A 15314-nucleotide genomic window follows, 5' to 3' on the forward strand; every position below is an offset into this window, starting at 1 on the left:
TCTCTTTCTTCCCTGTTCGATTCAAGTTTGACTTTCTTCTTCTCAGGTTGGTTCTCTTCCGTTAATCTTTTTCCTTGTTTCTTATTTGTTTATTTCCATTCCTTCCTGCCAACCCCTGTTATTTGCTTTCCTTGCTGGCCACTCCTGTTTCTAGACAGTACTTGCAGCCCCCAAATGTTGACATCGATCTCTACTGATACTCTTTGGATTAGTTAGAAATTTTAAGGGATAATACTTGTGTTAGAAACCAACCATCCTGTATAGTTTCGAGTTGGGGTTTGATCTCTGCCGTTAGAACTTCAAATCTGGTTCTTGGGTCTTCAAACCTGAATTGCAGAATCTTTATTTCTTTACTTAATTAATCTGTTTGGACTGTTGATGCTGTATTTTCAATGGAATTCTAGTAGAGATTCGATACCCAAAATCCCAACCCATTTAAACCTTGTATGGGAGAGTTATTTTGAAATCTTCTGAAGCATGTTGCTCCTGGGTTCTGGTTTCACAAAGGAAGAAGACTTCTTCTCGTTACCTTATTCCTTGTCTTGATGTTTCCCAAAATATCCCCCTTTAGCCTTAACTCTTGTCTATATCCTTATTTCATGTTAATGTTTGGATTACACTTATTACATTGTAGTAGGTATGGTAGTGGATTGCCTTGGTAGTGAACGTAATAACGCACATGAGTTGCAATTGGTTTGCTTTGTGGTGGTGGGCCTTATGCTGGTGCATTGAACTGTTACTCACAAATACCTCTAGCTCAAGTTGTGTGTTGCATTTTTAGTATTTAATGCAGAGTTGTGTGTTTGAGTTGTTACTTTCGTGCTTAGCGTGGCTATCAAGATTTCGTTATCTCATTCTTCCTTTTATGAAAGTAGGTTAGGTGATGGATTATCTTGGTGGTGGACGTAATGAATGTAGCCGGTGATGTAGATTCTCATCATGGGTTACATTACCACATGAAGAGGAAATAGTCATCGAACCAGCCTTTGGGTTGAGGTCGATCCACCCCTATATTGGTCCGTCGGTATAGAATAAATAGCCCTTTATTTTCCCTGTTTTAGTAGTTGTTTAGTCCTAGAAAGTTCATAATGTAGACTAGGATAGGGAGTCTAACCAAGTCTCAATTGCAGGAACTTTTAATTAAAGAACAACCAGCAATTACCCACAGATAGGTAGCAATCAATAGACCAGAATAAAGGAAGAATTAATTCTCAGAAAATCAGAATTCAATCCCCAAATCTGTCCTCTATTAAGTCGAAGTAGAAATCAGCAACTAAGACTAATTCAGGCACAGAAATAAGTCCCAAACAAATCCTAACCAGAATAATATTCTTAGGAACAAAAGGGAACAGAATTACCCTATCGGTTCTGATCTCAGTCTATAACCCACAACAAGACAAAAAAAAAACAAAGATTTTAAATAGCTTGAGAATGGCTGATCAGAACAGCCCAAGTTGCAGCAGCAGCAGCAGCAGTAGACCTTAGAGAAGTGGAAAGAAGAAGAAGAAAATAGCTTAAAGAAGAAGAACCTCTCTGGCTTTACACCGTAGAGAGTCAATTGGATCAAACACCAATTCCATCAGCCTTGATCAAACACAAGACAGATCTTTATGGAGAAGACAATAGCATCCATTAATTCTTTTTATCAAAATCATTCCGAGCTTTAGGATCATCCTCCTCTTTATTTATAATGTTGATGGGGGAGGGAATTACAAAATAGAATGTTCTTAAAAAAGGAAACCAAACATTCTCCTAATACAATAGTTACTAAAAACTGAAATTAGAAACTAATTGAAAAAGGAAACTAACTACAAATGACTTGACTCCTAAGAAAAACAAATATAACTCAAATCAAACTCAACTAAAAAGAAAACTAATGAAAAAGGAAACAAATCAGTGAATCCCATATGCAACCTTAGAACCCCTAGTTTAGGCCCATAAAAGTGGTCTATTATACTCAAAACACATAGGATCAAAGGCCCAACATATATGGAACCCAACCCTAGGCTTGTTCCTAATAAAACAAGCCTATTTTGGTAATTAATTTGTATCAACTCTCCCCATTTTGAAAAAATTCGTCGAATTTTGTATTGATGAGGGGGAGAACATGTGGGTAGTAGCTTTGACCATTCCGAAACAAAATTCTAATTGCTTGTAAACTTGTGGAATGCAGTCTTCAAGGCATGGAACATTCTCTTTGAAAAACAATGATGGGATAACAAACTCTGTCTGCTCAACCTCTGAATCGATACCAACTGCGAATGTTGTATGCATAGAGTCATCAACGTTGGTGCCCTTCTCATCAAGGATTGAAGGAACAATCTCTTCCTTTTCATCATGAATCTCAAAGACTTATTGTGGAATGATTTCACCCACTACCTCATCTTCCACGGCCTCAATCTTGTCTACTATGCTCTCTTCAAAGTAGAATTCTTTAGTGGAATCTTCTATCTCTTGACCTTCTATCTTTGAAGCTTCAAGAACTATCTCCTCAATGTGAACCTTGATTTCAAGCTCTTTTGGTTTGAATAGAGGTATCTTCACTTTCCATAGAGGTGTTGCGGGTGCTATTAATGATTCTAGGACACCAAAATGTCACTGCATTCTAAATATTTCATTCGTTTACACCATTTTTTGATGCAGTTGTATCATCATCTCCATCATAGAAGCAAGGGAAGTCTTCATCTCAGCAAGAAAGTTGTTCTCTACCATGCTCTGATACCACTTAATGTAGACTAGGATAGAGAGTTTAACAAAATGATGCAGTACCAACAAGGGTTTACACAAGGAGAACCAAGACCAAAGTCGACTCAAGTGGCTGACTGGGTCGACCCAGATCTGGTCCAAGTCAGCCCACGATTTGGGCTACTGATGGGGCTTAATAGTTTTTTATTTAGTTTCTATTTTGAAGTCCTAAGTTAGTTTCTAATTTTAAGTCATTGTTAGTTTCTAATTTCTGTTTAAGACTAATTTCTATTTTTGTTAGATTTCAATTTCCAGTTTTTAGTAACTTCTTGTAATCAGTTTTTAGTAACTCAGATTTAGTAATTCCGAGTTGCTATTATTTGTAAACCCTTCCCATCATTATAAATAAAGAAGATGGCTCTTTTATGAGCCACGATTTTGACAGTTAAAAAAAAAGCTTATACTCCTGCCGTTGGTTTCACCATGGCTGTACCATTGTGTTTGACCAAGGGTTAGGGATTAATGTGTGATCAGATCGACACTCTGTGGTGAGAAGTCTGGGTGGGTCTTTTATTATCTGGTTTTCTTATTGAATTTCTTCTCCAACAGTTTAGGTAAGTGATCTAAAGTCTCTATAGATTTTTGGGTTAAACTTCTCTATTTGAACCTACTGGAGGTATTATTATTGTTATTAAAATTTTTGGTTTAATCCTAAGACTACTGCTGATTTATTTCATTTCTGGTTACTGTTCATTGAGGTCGTTTATCAATTTTGGTTTGTGGTCGAAGTCTGATTTTCTGCTATAAATTTGCTACTGGTTTTGGTTGTTCTCTGGTCTAAAAGTACCTACAGATTTGGGTCTAGTTGGGTGCCCAATCTAGTCCTACAATAAGTGGTATCAAAGCATGGCTAAGAACAACACCCCCACCCTAGCTTCTCTTATGGAGATGCTACAGACTATGAGAACTGAGATGAATGATGAACAACAAGCCTTATGAACTGAATAGAAGGCTGAATTGGATGCCAGGTTGTTGAATGAAGAGACCCCACCACAATAGCCTACTAGCGATTCACATACAACACCCGAAGTGGAAACCCCATTGAATGTAGTTAATTAGTTGACTAGAGGAGAGCAAACCTTAATCTGAGAGCACCACAGAGGGTTCCAGCAACAACCTACTTTTAAAGAGCATGTAAGAGGATATTTTGAGACTGAGTCTCCTTTGCAACAAAGGTACTCTGGAGATTCACAAAAGGTCAAGCTTGATCTGAAGGAGTTTGATGGGAGACATGACTTCTAATTGTTCTATAATGCACCTATCAGAGAGCTCCTATCTGATTTTTCTGACTTAGTCCTTGATGATCTCCCAGATGAGTTGCCTCCCATGCGAGACATACAGCATGCTATTGATTTGGTACTTGGTTCGATTTTACCCAACCTGGGAGCTTACAAACTTAATCCTACTGAGCATTTCTATTTTGGCATTAGTTTCTAATTTGAGCTAAGCTTCTATTTTGTAATTTCAAACCTTTATATAAAGAGAGGCTACTGCAGACAATTACAATTGAATTAATGAAATTTGTTGCAGCTATTGCTTGCTCCCTCTCCTGAGAAGGGAAGAAAAATAGTTGAGATAGCTGTGGGTGAGATGCCCAAGCTGAGATAGCCAATCCCACTCACATCTATCTTGTTTATTATCTTCTTTTCTTTTCTTCTTCTAATTTTTTTTGTTGCTTATTGTGAGAGAAGTGTTTGTGAGATAAAACTAAACTTGTTTGAAGACCTAAAACAAGGATTGAAGCCTGTGGAAGCCTAGCTCAACGACTCAAGTTTGACTGCAGGTTGTTAGGGTTTGAGTCAAATCAGCAGAGCCCTTCCCTTTATTCTGTCCATCAACTTTGAAAGCCCTTTGGAGGGTTCAAAGGTCACATCAAGGGGACCACTCGACCAGGGTTTCAGTCCTTGCTACCCAATCAAATCTCAACCATAGGTTCTTCCTGTTTTTGGGCGAAACCCAATGCTGCCTGGGATTGATAGTTGCTGTCGGGATTTGTTACTGAGTTGTTACCTGCTATTGTAGGGAGTTTTCTGGGTTATTTCTGGTTCCTTTTGGATAGGTTAGATCATCCCAACTTCGCTGTTGAGATTATCTTTTTCTGGTCCTATTTACTGGTTTTTGTTAATACTGTTTTTTAGGGTTCAGATTTGAATTGGTTTGGGCTATTTAACCATTGGGAATTTGTTCACCTAGTGTAAACCTACTTATATTATTTGGTATAGAGCTATGGCTGAAGTGAGCTCAAACCAATACTCATTGGGGGATGTGATGCAATTCCACCATCGGCTGAACACAAGGATGGATATTATGGACCTAAAGTTTGAAGAGTTGAAGGAGAATACTGCTGCCTAATCTAATGATCAACCTATAGTGAATGATAATCCTAATGGACTAAGAAGGTTTCCATTCCACGCTTGAAGGAACGCATCAGCCTGTATGTATGGTGGAGGTCATGATTGGCTGAATGCATTAGAATATTTCCATTGGTTTCACATGTTTGAGGAGAGGAAGGTCCAACTTGCTATCACCAAACTAACAGGTGGTGCTAAGGATTGGTGGAAAGCTGAAGTGAGCAGACTTATTTGGAAATGAAGAGAGCCTCGCCATTGGGAGGAACTTAAATTAATATTTAGTGAGAGATAGCCCCTTACATATTGACACCGTCTGTACGATATGCTCGACACTCTTCAACAAGATACTATGATTGTTGAGGAATATATTGATAAGTTTAATGATTTTCTCTCACATACAAGTGCTTATCACTAGGATGAGGAATTGCTTATGTCTCGATTCAAGTTGGGACTACAACATGATATCCATGATAAAATTGGTGTGGTGGAACTTTCATCTTTGAATGCATGTATTGAAAAGTCCTTAGCGGCAGAAGATTTGATCAAATCTAGGGGTGCAAAAGGGCTGGGTTCAGCTAGGCTTCTTAAAACCCTAGCCCAACCCTGAGTCCTCCTAACTGGGCCCAAACCCACCCTGACCCTGACTTAGGGCCACAAAACTTTAACCCAAGCCCAACCCTTACCTGCCTTGATTGGCCTTGATTTTTTAGGGTCGGGTCGAGATGACCCTGATTGACCCTGTTCCTGGTTTGCCATCAAGGTTCTGGTATACCCTAAACCTGACCCTACAAAATATAAAATAACTAAAAAATAAAAAGATTTATAATAAAGAGGAGAAAAAAAAACACAAAGTCACAAATTACTTGTCATTAGGAGAACATCTTAAAGCGAACATTCAAACAATACAAATAACTTCAACAATTATGGTAAACAAAGAAGATATCATCCTAAGAAAGCAAATAATAAAAAAAAAAATCAATTATTTGTCAAGATAAACAAAGAGGTAATCCTAATAAGGCAAACAATCCGAAGATCTAAAAACTCCTGTCATATTAAACAAAGAGGAGAACATCCTAAGAAAACAAAAAATCCAAATTTAACCTAGCCAAAATCAAGGCAAAAAATCAGGGTAAAAAAATTAGGGCTGGGTTTAGGGCGGGCTAGGTGGGCCAAAGACATCAACCCTTACCCACCCTAACCTTGACCCTGACTCAGGGTTAGAAATTTCAGGGCCGGGCTAGCCCTTAGGGCCAAAATTTTTGGGTCAGTACTTGTTCGGGATTAGGGAGGGGCAAGGGCGGGTTCAGGGCCAAACTTGCACCCCTAATCAAATCAGTCCCTAGAAGGTATAACGAGCCCACTGAGACTAAGCGGCCGTTTGCACCAAATGAACCTAGTGAGCCCTTGGAAGGTATAACCAGCCCACTGAGACTAAGAGGCCATTTGCACCAAGTAAATGGATTCCCTACCGAGCTCCACAAGTCACACATAATAAGGGTAAGAGTCCTATGGTTGTAAGGAGAGACAATGGCTTTGAAGTGCTTCCATTGTAGTGGTATTGGACACTATGCCAAATTCTATCCTAAACGTGGAAGAGCCAATTCGATCATCACCGCAATTGAATCCAACTCGGACATGAAAATCCATGAACCCCAAGATGATGATTGGGCTTTGAATGTCGTCGTTGAAGGAATGGAAGATGATATGAGGCTGATTATGCCAAAGAAGATTATGATCCATATGATACTTTTAATGTGGTCGCAAAAATTCTTCAGGCGGAAGCAAAGGGAGTAGATTGGAGGGGACACATCTTCTATATGTTGATGTCTAGTGGGCCTCACAAAGCTCAAATGATTTTGGACAGCAGGAGTTGCGTGAATGTGGTGTCTCAAGAATTTGTGATTGAGGGACAACTTAAGATCGAACTCCATCCACGACCCTACAAGGTGTCACTTCTTGACAATAACACCATGGCTATAAATCAGTGATGTTTTGTACCTGATGTGTTGCTTGGGAGATTGTGGATTTATGACAATAATGTCTTAGTTGGTGTGGTACCAAGAACCACTGCTTCTTTGATCATAAAGGCAAGACCCTTACATTAAATCCACTCAACATACTTCAAGTGAAAATTATGTTGATGGCTGCCCAAGCATGAAGACAACATGTTTTGAAGACTATTGAGAAGACCCCTTCCAAAGGAGCTATTGAGCCAAAGAAGCAACCATACAAAACAAACACAAGCAAAAGACACATGGTTGATAAGAAGTTATGCACGCTGCCCCATAGAGAGTTCTTGTCTACAAGTGAATAAACCATATTGATTTTAGCCCTTGTTACAAGGGATGTTGAGCCAGTGAAAGAGGTGACACATTCTCAACCTATCAAAGACTTGTTAGCTGATTTTTTAGATTTGGTGCTCGATGAGCTACCGAATAAACTACCACCTATGAGGGACATACAACATGCTATTGATCTAGAGTCTAGATCAATATTTTCAAATCTGCCCACTTATTGTCTTAGCCCCACCAAGCATGCTGAGCTCAAGAGACGAGTGGATGACCTTTTGAGAAAGGGTTTTTTAGTAGGATTTATGAACCCGTGTGCTGTACCAGCCCTATTGACACCTAAGAAGGACGGATCGTGGCGTGTGCACTGATGGTCGTGCCATCAACAAGATCACGGTAAAATACAGATTTTCCATTCCCTATTTGGATGATATGTTGCACATGCTAACGGGATCCATTATCTTTTCGAAAATTGATTTACGAATTGGGTATCATCAAATTAGAATCCTCTCGGGGGATGAATGGAAGACGTCATTCAAGGCAAAGGAAGGATTATACGAATGGAAGGTTATGCCTTTTGGCCTTATCAATGCACTTAGTACCTTTATACGTGTGGTGACTTTTATGCTACATCTCTTTATTGGAAAGTTCCTTGTGGTGTACTTTGATGACATTAAGCAAAGCACAAGATGAGCATTTTGAACATTTGAGTTGAGTGATGAGGGTGTTACGAGATTAGAAGCTTTACAACAATTTCAAGAAGTTTTCCTTTATGTTACCCAAGGTGATATTCTTTGGTTTTATAGTGTCCTCTTAAGGTGTAGAAGCCAAACACGAGAAGGTTAAGTGTATGGTAGATTGGCCTATTCGTAAGACTTTGACAGAGGTTCAAAGTTTCCACGGTGCTGCTTCATTCTATAGATGGTTCATACGAAATTCAGCGAGATTATGGCACCTATTGTAGAGTCCACGAAAGGAGGAAAAGCGTCATTCTAATGGACTCCAATTTCCACTAAAGCATTTCACTTGATCAAACAGAAGATGGTGGAAGCCCTGGTGCTTAGACTACCTACTTTTGATCTCTTGTTTGAAGTGGTTATCAATGCATCCTATGTTGGGATAGGAGTGCTTATGCAAGTTGGTCATCTGATTGCCTTCTACAGTGAAAAGTTGAATGATGCAAAAAGAAGGTACTCTATATATGATTTGGAGTTCTATGTTATTCAAATTCTCAAGATTGGAGACACTATTTGATCGGTAAGGAGTTCATATTTTATTTAGACCACGAGGCACCAAGACTCAAGTACTTGCGTTCCCAAAAGTCCATTAGTAATTGGCATGCTAAGTGGATCTCTTATTTGCCAGAGTTTATATTTTCTCTCAAGTTTAAAGTTGGAAAAGAGAATTAAGTGGCTAATATGCTTAGTCGGAAGGTGCTGATGATGAATTCCTTTACCGTATCAAAGACAAGTATGCTAATGATGCTGATTTTGCAGAAGTTTTCGGATGATAAGTATTCCATCCATGATGGAATACCTATTTATGGCATATTTGTCATGATGTCATGGCGATCCAAGTCGGTGGAGGGGTAGCTAATCGATTCGGGGATGAATATCTCGTTATTGTGTTGCCATGGCAGTCAAATTGCCTATGTGTTATTTTTTATTTCTCCTATTTTTTAAAGTTATTTAATATGCTACAAGCCTACAATATATACCCTATAACATATAAAATCAACATTAAGTAACATCAAATCATCAAAAATCAACATAGCCATATCAAGTCATCAAATATCAATATGTACATCAAGTCATCAACTAAAAGGTAAAAGTCTAACCTATGACTGAAGTTTGAAAAAAATGATTAGAAGCAAGTGAGCAACCTAAACAAAGTAAAAAGTATATATATGAATCAGAGATATACATTCAGAAACATAAGAATAGATCAAATGACAAGCTAAGTGGCCAACCTGTTAAGCTATTAATGACTTACTGAAGCAATGAAGCTTGATAGCAAATGATTATATATATATATATATATATATAATAAAAAATAAAAACTTAACTAATCATCCAAGTTCAAAGTTGAAGTTTTTTCAAGTTCAAAGTTTAGACAATACATAAAATCCAAGCACAAATTACTTAATCATAATCGTCCAACAAATCAATAGTTGGCAGATCCTCTTGTTGTTGTCCACTAGAATCATTTGCATTTTCACCAAAGTTCTCTATGACATCCTCATCATCGTTCACATCTTCCTCTTTTTCTTCTTCCAAATTTTTCTCCATCTAATCTTGATGACTCCTCAATAGCCTTCCCTTTACCACCGCATGTGTAGCACACATTGCCGCTAGAGGTTGATGCTTAAGCTCTCCTGGGTCGGTTGGGGCCATCCATTGTTGCCCCCATTACTCTACCAACAACGTCTTATATAAGATCATCATTGGGATGTACTACATCATCCACTGGCTAGATAACCATCCACTCACTACTCCAGTCAAATTCATCAAGCAATAGTGGATCATAATTTCTGTTCTCGAGACATTTTTGTTGAAACATTTCTTCTAGGCAGTGATTGTGTTGAACATAGACTAGATCATTTAAACATTAATGTTCCAGCCTATTCCCTTCTTGGTATAAAGCTGAATTCATAAATATGGAGAACAACAAACAAAGTCATTGTTCCAAAAGTAAAAAAGCCTAAAAAATGAAATAGATGTAATAACTAACTACTTACAAACTCAAATGTGCTCCAGCTGTGCTCGCAACCAGAAGAGGAGCAAAAAAACCCTAGAATATGTCGTGTAACCTTTAAAAGTTCATAAACTTAACCTCCAAATGTACTCCACCAAGTAACTATAAAAAATAAATATATAGAAAACTAGATTAATATTTAATACATCATATAAAGTAGCCACTTGAAACAAGTAAACAATATACTTAATAAGACTCATGGTTGCCCGTTGTTTGATATCCATATCCATGGTAAAAGAATCTTGAGTATATCTATATAAACTAGCTTGAGTAGTTATCTTGTCTTGTAAAGATCGTTCATGTATTAGTCTCGCAATAACTTCGTTATATGCTATTTGTAGAGTCTAGATCATTTCGTAGTCACCTTCAACACTTTTCTTACAATAAAAAATTTTCTAGGATAAGAAATAGTCCTGCTCCATACAAAGGGCGCCCCATCTAACATTCCCAACGCTTGTTAATAATATTTAAAATTTTTTTGTACTGCCTTTCTCTATCCCCAAAATTTTATTTTATTTTCTTTTTGCGTCCTCCATAGCAAATTAAATCTTAGGCATAGAAGAAGGCCTCTCATCAGCATCCACGATCCTTAAGACAGTAATAAGTGGTTTTGAAGCTCTAAGACAATTTTCCATAACATTCCAAAATGATGTAGTAAACACTTTATCAACCACTTTCTTCCCAACCTCTATCTCAGACAAATTAGAACCTGTTCATGCATCAGAAATAAACAAATGCCTCAAGTAATCTTTATGCTTTAATAAGCTTTGAAGTGTCAGAACTGCAGTTGCAAATCTAATAGCTATTGTCCTCACAAGATCCCTCCCATTTGCTCTAGCTCTCATTGCATAAAGAAGGCATGTGTGCCTGTAGATGAAGTTGGTTAGTTCTTATAAGATTTCAGGAGTCCTATGTCCTCCAACATCAAGTCAATGCAATGGGCTAAACAAGGAGTCTAATATAGCTTTGTCCTCTTCTGCATCAGCATTGTACCAACTAATTTGATACGTTATCTGATACAAGTTGTACAACATAGTCCTCACCAATTTCTTAAACTTTGTTGTCAATCAATTCAAACAACATATTTACACTTTGAGATGATCTAGATGCATCAAGATAACCCATAACATAAGTCCCTTCTGGATAGTTAACAAGGAAATTAATTGTCTTCCTCTTTTATCCTTCACCCATCAGACATAAGAGTACACACCCATACTGCTTCCAATACTCTTCATATTTGTAGCTCTCCTGTATTGCCTTTAACAATGGCACCCTCACTTCAAGATAACTTGGGGGCTTATATTCTGACTCATATTATGTAGTAGATTCCACCATCACCTCAAACCTCCTTGACTTAAGAGTATTGAATGGAATACAACTTTGATAAACCCAATCACCAATGTGATTATCAAATCTTTGTTTTTCTTTTGCTAATCTAAGTCAGTTCTCTATAGTTTTCTGAGTAGGACCTTTAAGATGCCTCTCAGCAACCACTTGCTCAGGAGTTCGTCTAACATGAGCATCCATAGGGCCCCCCACTTATAGCTGAATGATAACTTTCTTTCTCTTAGCAGTTGTTCCAGAGCTAGGAATAACTCTAGTGGTTGTAGAAGAATGAGACCTAACAGACTGTCTTTGTCCTTCAACTTCTATATGTGTCTTAACATCAGCACCAGGATCAACACCCACATCAACATTATCATCATTCAAACTTTCTTCTATCTTTTTCTTGCTATTATACATAAGAGCTACATTCATCTCTATAGCAATCGCTGCAGTTATCTTGGTGCACTTAGTAACATCTCCATATCCACCCACTAAATGTTACTTTAATCTTTTAATTTCACATTTGAGGTCTTGCCATAAGTAATGCATTTAACAAGGCTCTTGTCTGAAAATTTGGGCCAAAACCCATACTTCCACCCAAGGTCTTTTGATTTGGCCTTCATGGTTGGATCTTTGAATGGATCATATGCAACAGTGGTTGCATTATCACCCTAACTACTACCACCAATAGTACCATCCATTATAATATATCTAATCTTCTATAAGCCTATAAATGTTGTCCTTGAGATGAAGCGTGAAAGTGACCAAAAAAATGCTAACAAAAATTCATACTCACAAAATTCATAAAGGAAGGATTTCAAACTTCACTAGTCACTACCCATAAGGCCATAACCAACATTTCAGACTTGCAGAAATGCAGAGTTGCAGTAAACAAAAGACAACACGCAATAAAGATACAAAGATTAGAAGATACCCTAATTAATAGTGGAATCCATAGGCAAGTTGAGATTCATACATATAGATTCCTCAACGGGAACTGTATAGCTTCTCTAATGAGCAACTAACCACCAGTCATAACTGAGAAATATTCTGATGGCTTGATACTGTTGATTAGAAACTTCATAAGGTGCTCGATTAGGTGTCCAGCAGTCAAGCTTAAGATCTCAAAATTTGGGAGAGAATGAATATTGATTGGATAGAATAGGGAATAGGATAATGTCTATCTCAGGCTCTTAGCCAAGGGAATCTCTCGGTCCTCTCCCTAAAGGAAACAAAAGAAATTAGAAACTCCTAAAACAAGGTAGATTATGGAGTATGTTAAGTGAACTATATCGTTCTCTATTTATGTTGTTATGAAAAGAATGGGGAAAGTGGAAAATGGTGAATCTGAGGTGGGAACAAGCATGGACTTTAATTAATGATCTCATACTCATCAGTGGAGCAACAATTTTTTTTTCTTTTCCAAATTCTCAGGTAATTTCTCTGTTGTTATTTACTAGCAGGTCGGGGTCCACTTGGTAGAGGTACTAAGGAACAGTAAGCCCCTTATAAAGGGTTAATAATGGAGTAGTGGTGGCAGCTAAGCATCGATATACACAACATAACTCTTGGCTAGATATATGATATATCAAAGAAGTTGCGTCAAAACAGAGAGAGGGGAAGGGAGAGAAGACAATTTAATTTGTTTTCTCCCACACAGTTTTAGTTCATAGTCTATGGTGGGAATAGGTGGACCAGATGCATCTCATGGTCGTTGGAGTAGGTGAGTCAAGAGAGAAGAGTAGAGGCTGAATGAAAAGAAAGAAAGAAAGAAAGAAAGAAAGAGAAGTAGAAGAGTCAATACTCAAGAGAGTGAGAGACTTACCTTGTTGGAGCTGAAATCGTTGGAGAACCACTGGCCGGAGTAACAGAGGAGGCCTGCAACCAGTTGGAGATAGAAATGGTGGAGGAAGACTTGTCAGAGAACTAGAGAAGATCTGGCTGCTGCTTCTCTCCCAAACGACCCGGAAAAGTCAAGGACCAATAGCGTTCCTTTTTTATCTTCTTTAGTTAGTAAAGCCTTGATCCCATGTGATAGTGTGTTTTTTAAAACCATACACCTCCTAATCAAACCAACTAAAGAAGAATAAGTGATTAAGTGTAAGTGTCAGTAAGTGTTAAAAAAAAAATGTCAAAAGGTGACTGTTTTGGTTGTATGGTGTCATAAGGTGTATATGCCGTTGTATGGTGACCACCAATCATGACTCCCATTTGGTGAATACCGGCCTGCCCTTATATTTTCACCATCGCGCCGCCTTGACAACTATGATTTATGGGTACGGGTCCTTTATATTCCTAATACTTCTTTGAGGTACCACTTGGTTTGAGAGCTACATGGAGGAGGAATTGGTGGACACTTTCATAAGGACAATACATATTCTATGATGATGGATTTATACTATTGGTCTCATTTGCAAAGGGATCTTCCGCTTGTCATCCAATGATGCCATACTTGTCAACTTGCTAAAGGAGAAAAGGAGAATGCAGGTTTGTACACACCACTGCCCATCCCACATGCACTTTAGCTAGACATAAACATGGACTTTATCTTAGGCTTACCACTTACACAGGAGAGGTATGATTATTTTTGTTGTCGTAGATCTTTTTTCTAAGATGGCACATTTTATCCTGTACAGGAAGACACTAGATGCAAGTCACCTATCCAAGCTTTTCTTAAAAGAGATAGTGCGTTTACATGGTTTTTCCACAATCAATCATTTTTTATAGGAATGTAAAGTACACAAGTTATTTCTGAAAGATTCTTTGGCTGAAGACCAACACCAAGTTAAGGTTTACGGCATTCCATCCTCAAATGGATGGTCAAACGGAAGTAGCAGCTTCGTCCACCACAGAGATGTCAGGGTAGGTGAGAGCCACACTACCACATGAAAAAAACTGCCAATGGAAGGCTATGAACAACTAAAACACTCTCTCTGGGAGCAGTAGAAACCTCTCTACTTTCTTTTCCTTTTCCTTTCTAATTCACCAACCTTCTTTGCTGAGGAAATTATCTAGTAGCTGCCCCAACATTCACCATAGGAGGAAGGTTCATAGATGCTCCACCAATGTTCACAGCAGGAGGAGATTTGCTGGATGGGTCGAGCTCCTCTCTTAGAATTTCAGTTGGATCGGACTCATCAGAACCCACTTAAGAATTATATCCAGAACCTGGATTAGCTGAATCCTCATCAAATGTTATTCCATCACTTAAAGAGGGAATATTCCCCACATTTGAAACATTCAAAGGAGTGTCCAGCTGGATGTGAATATTTCCTTCCTCTAAAGGCACCTTACTTTGAGACCCAATCAAGGAATTTTCCATCGGAAGTGATGCTTTAGAGGGAACTACCATATTTGGAGGCAGCACGATGGGGATGACTTGGGGTGAGTTGACTCCATCATCAACATAGACTGCCCCAGGAACTTTGACTGCTGAATCCCTCTCATGCTGCTTCTCATCATCGAATTTCTTCTTCCTACAAGCAGAGACTTGATGCCCAAATCTCTTACAGTAACCACAATGCTCAAGACCATCTTCATAAACCACGGCTTGGCGAAAACCATAGACATTGGAAGTTCCAGGTTCAAAACGTTCAACTTGCACTTCATCGATCCTCGAAGCAGAATTAGAGATGTCCACTTCGACTAGGACTCTGGTGAAAAATCCCAATAAACCTTAATGAGTATGGCGATCTAAGGCCAATGGACGGCAAACAGCTTTGGCGATCGAGAGAAGAATGTTCTCATGCCAGTATTCAAGGGGGAGGTCTGGAAACCTTACACACACAAGCTTTTTTTCATGGATATTGAAATCTGGTTTCCAGTGCTGGAAACCGAATAATTGACACCC

Source organism: Macadamia integrifolia, unplaced genomic scaffold, assembly GCF_013358625.1.
Source record: "Macadamia integrifolia cultivar HAES 741 unplaced genomic scaffold, SCU_Mint_v3 scaffold1173, whole genome shotgun sequence".
In the NCBI taxonomy this organism is placed as follows: Eukaryota; Viridiplantae; Streptophyta; class Magnoliopsida; order Proteales; family Proteaceae; genus Macadamia; species Macadamia integrifolia.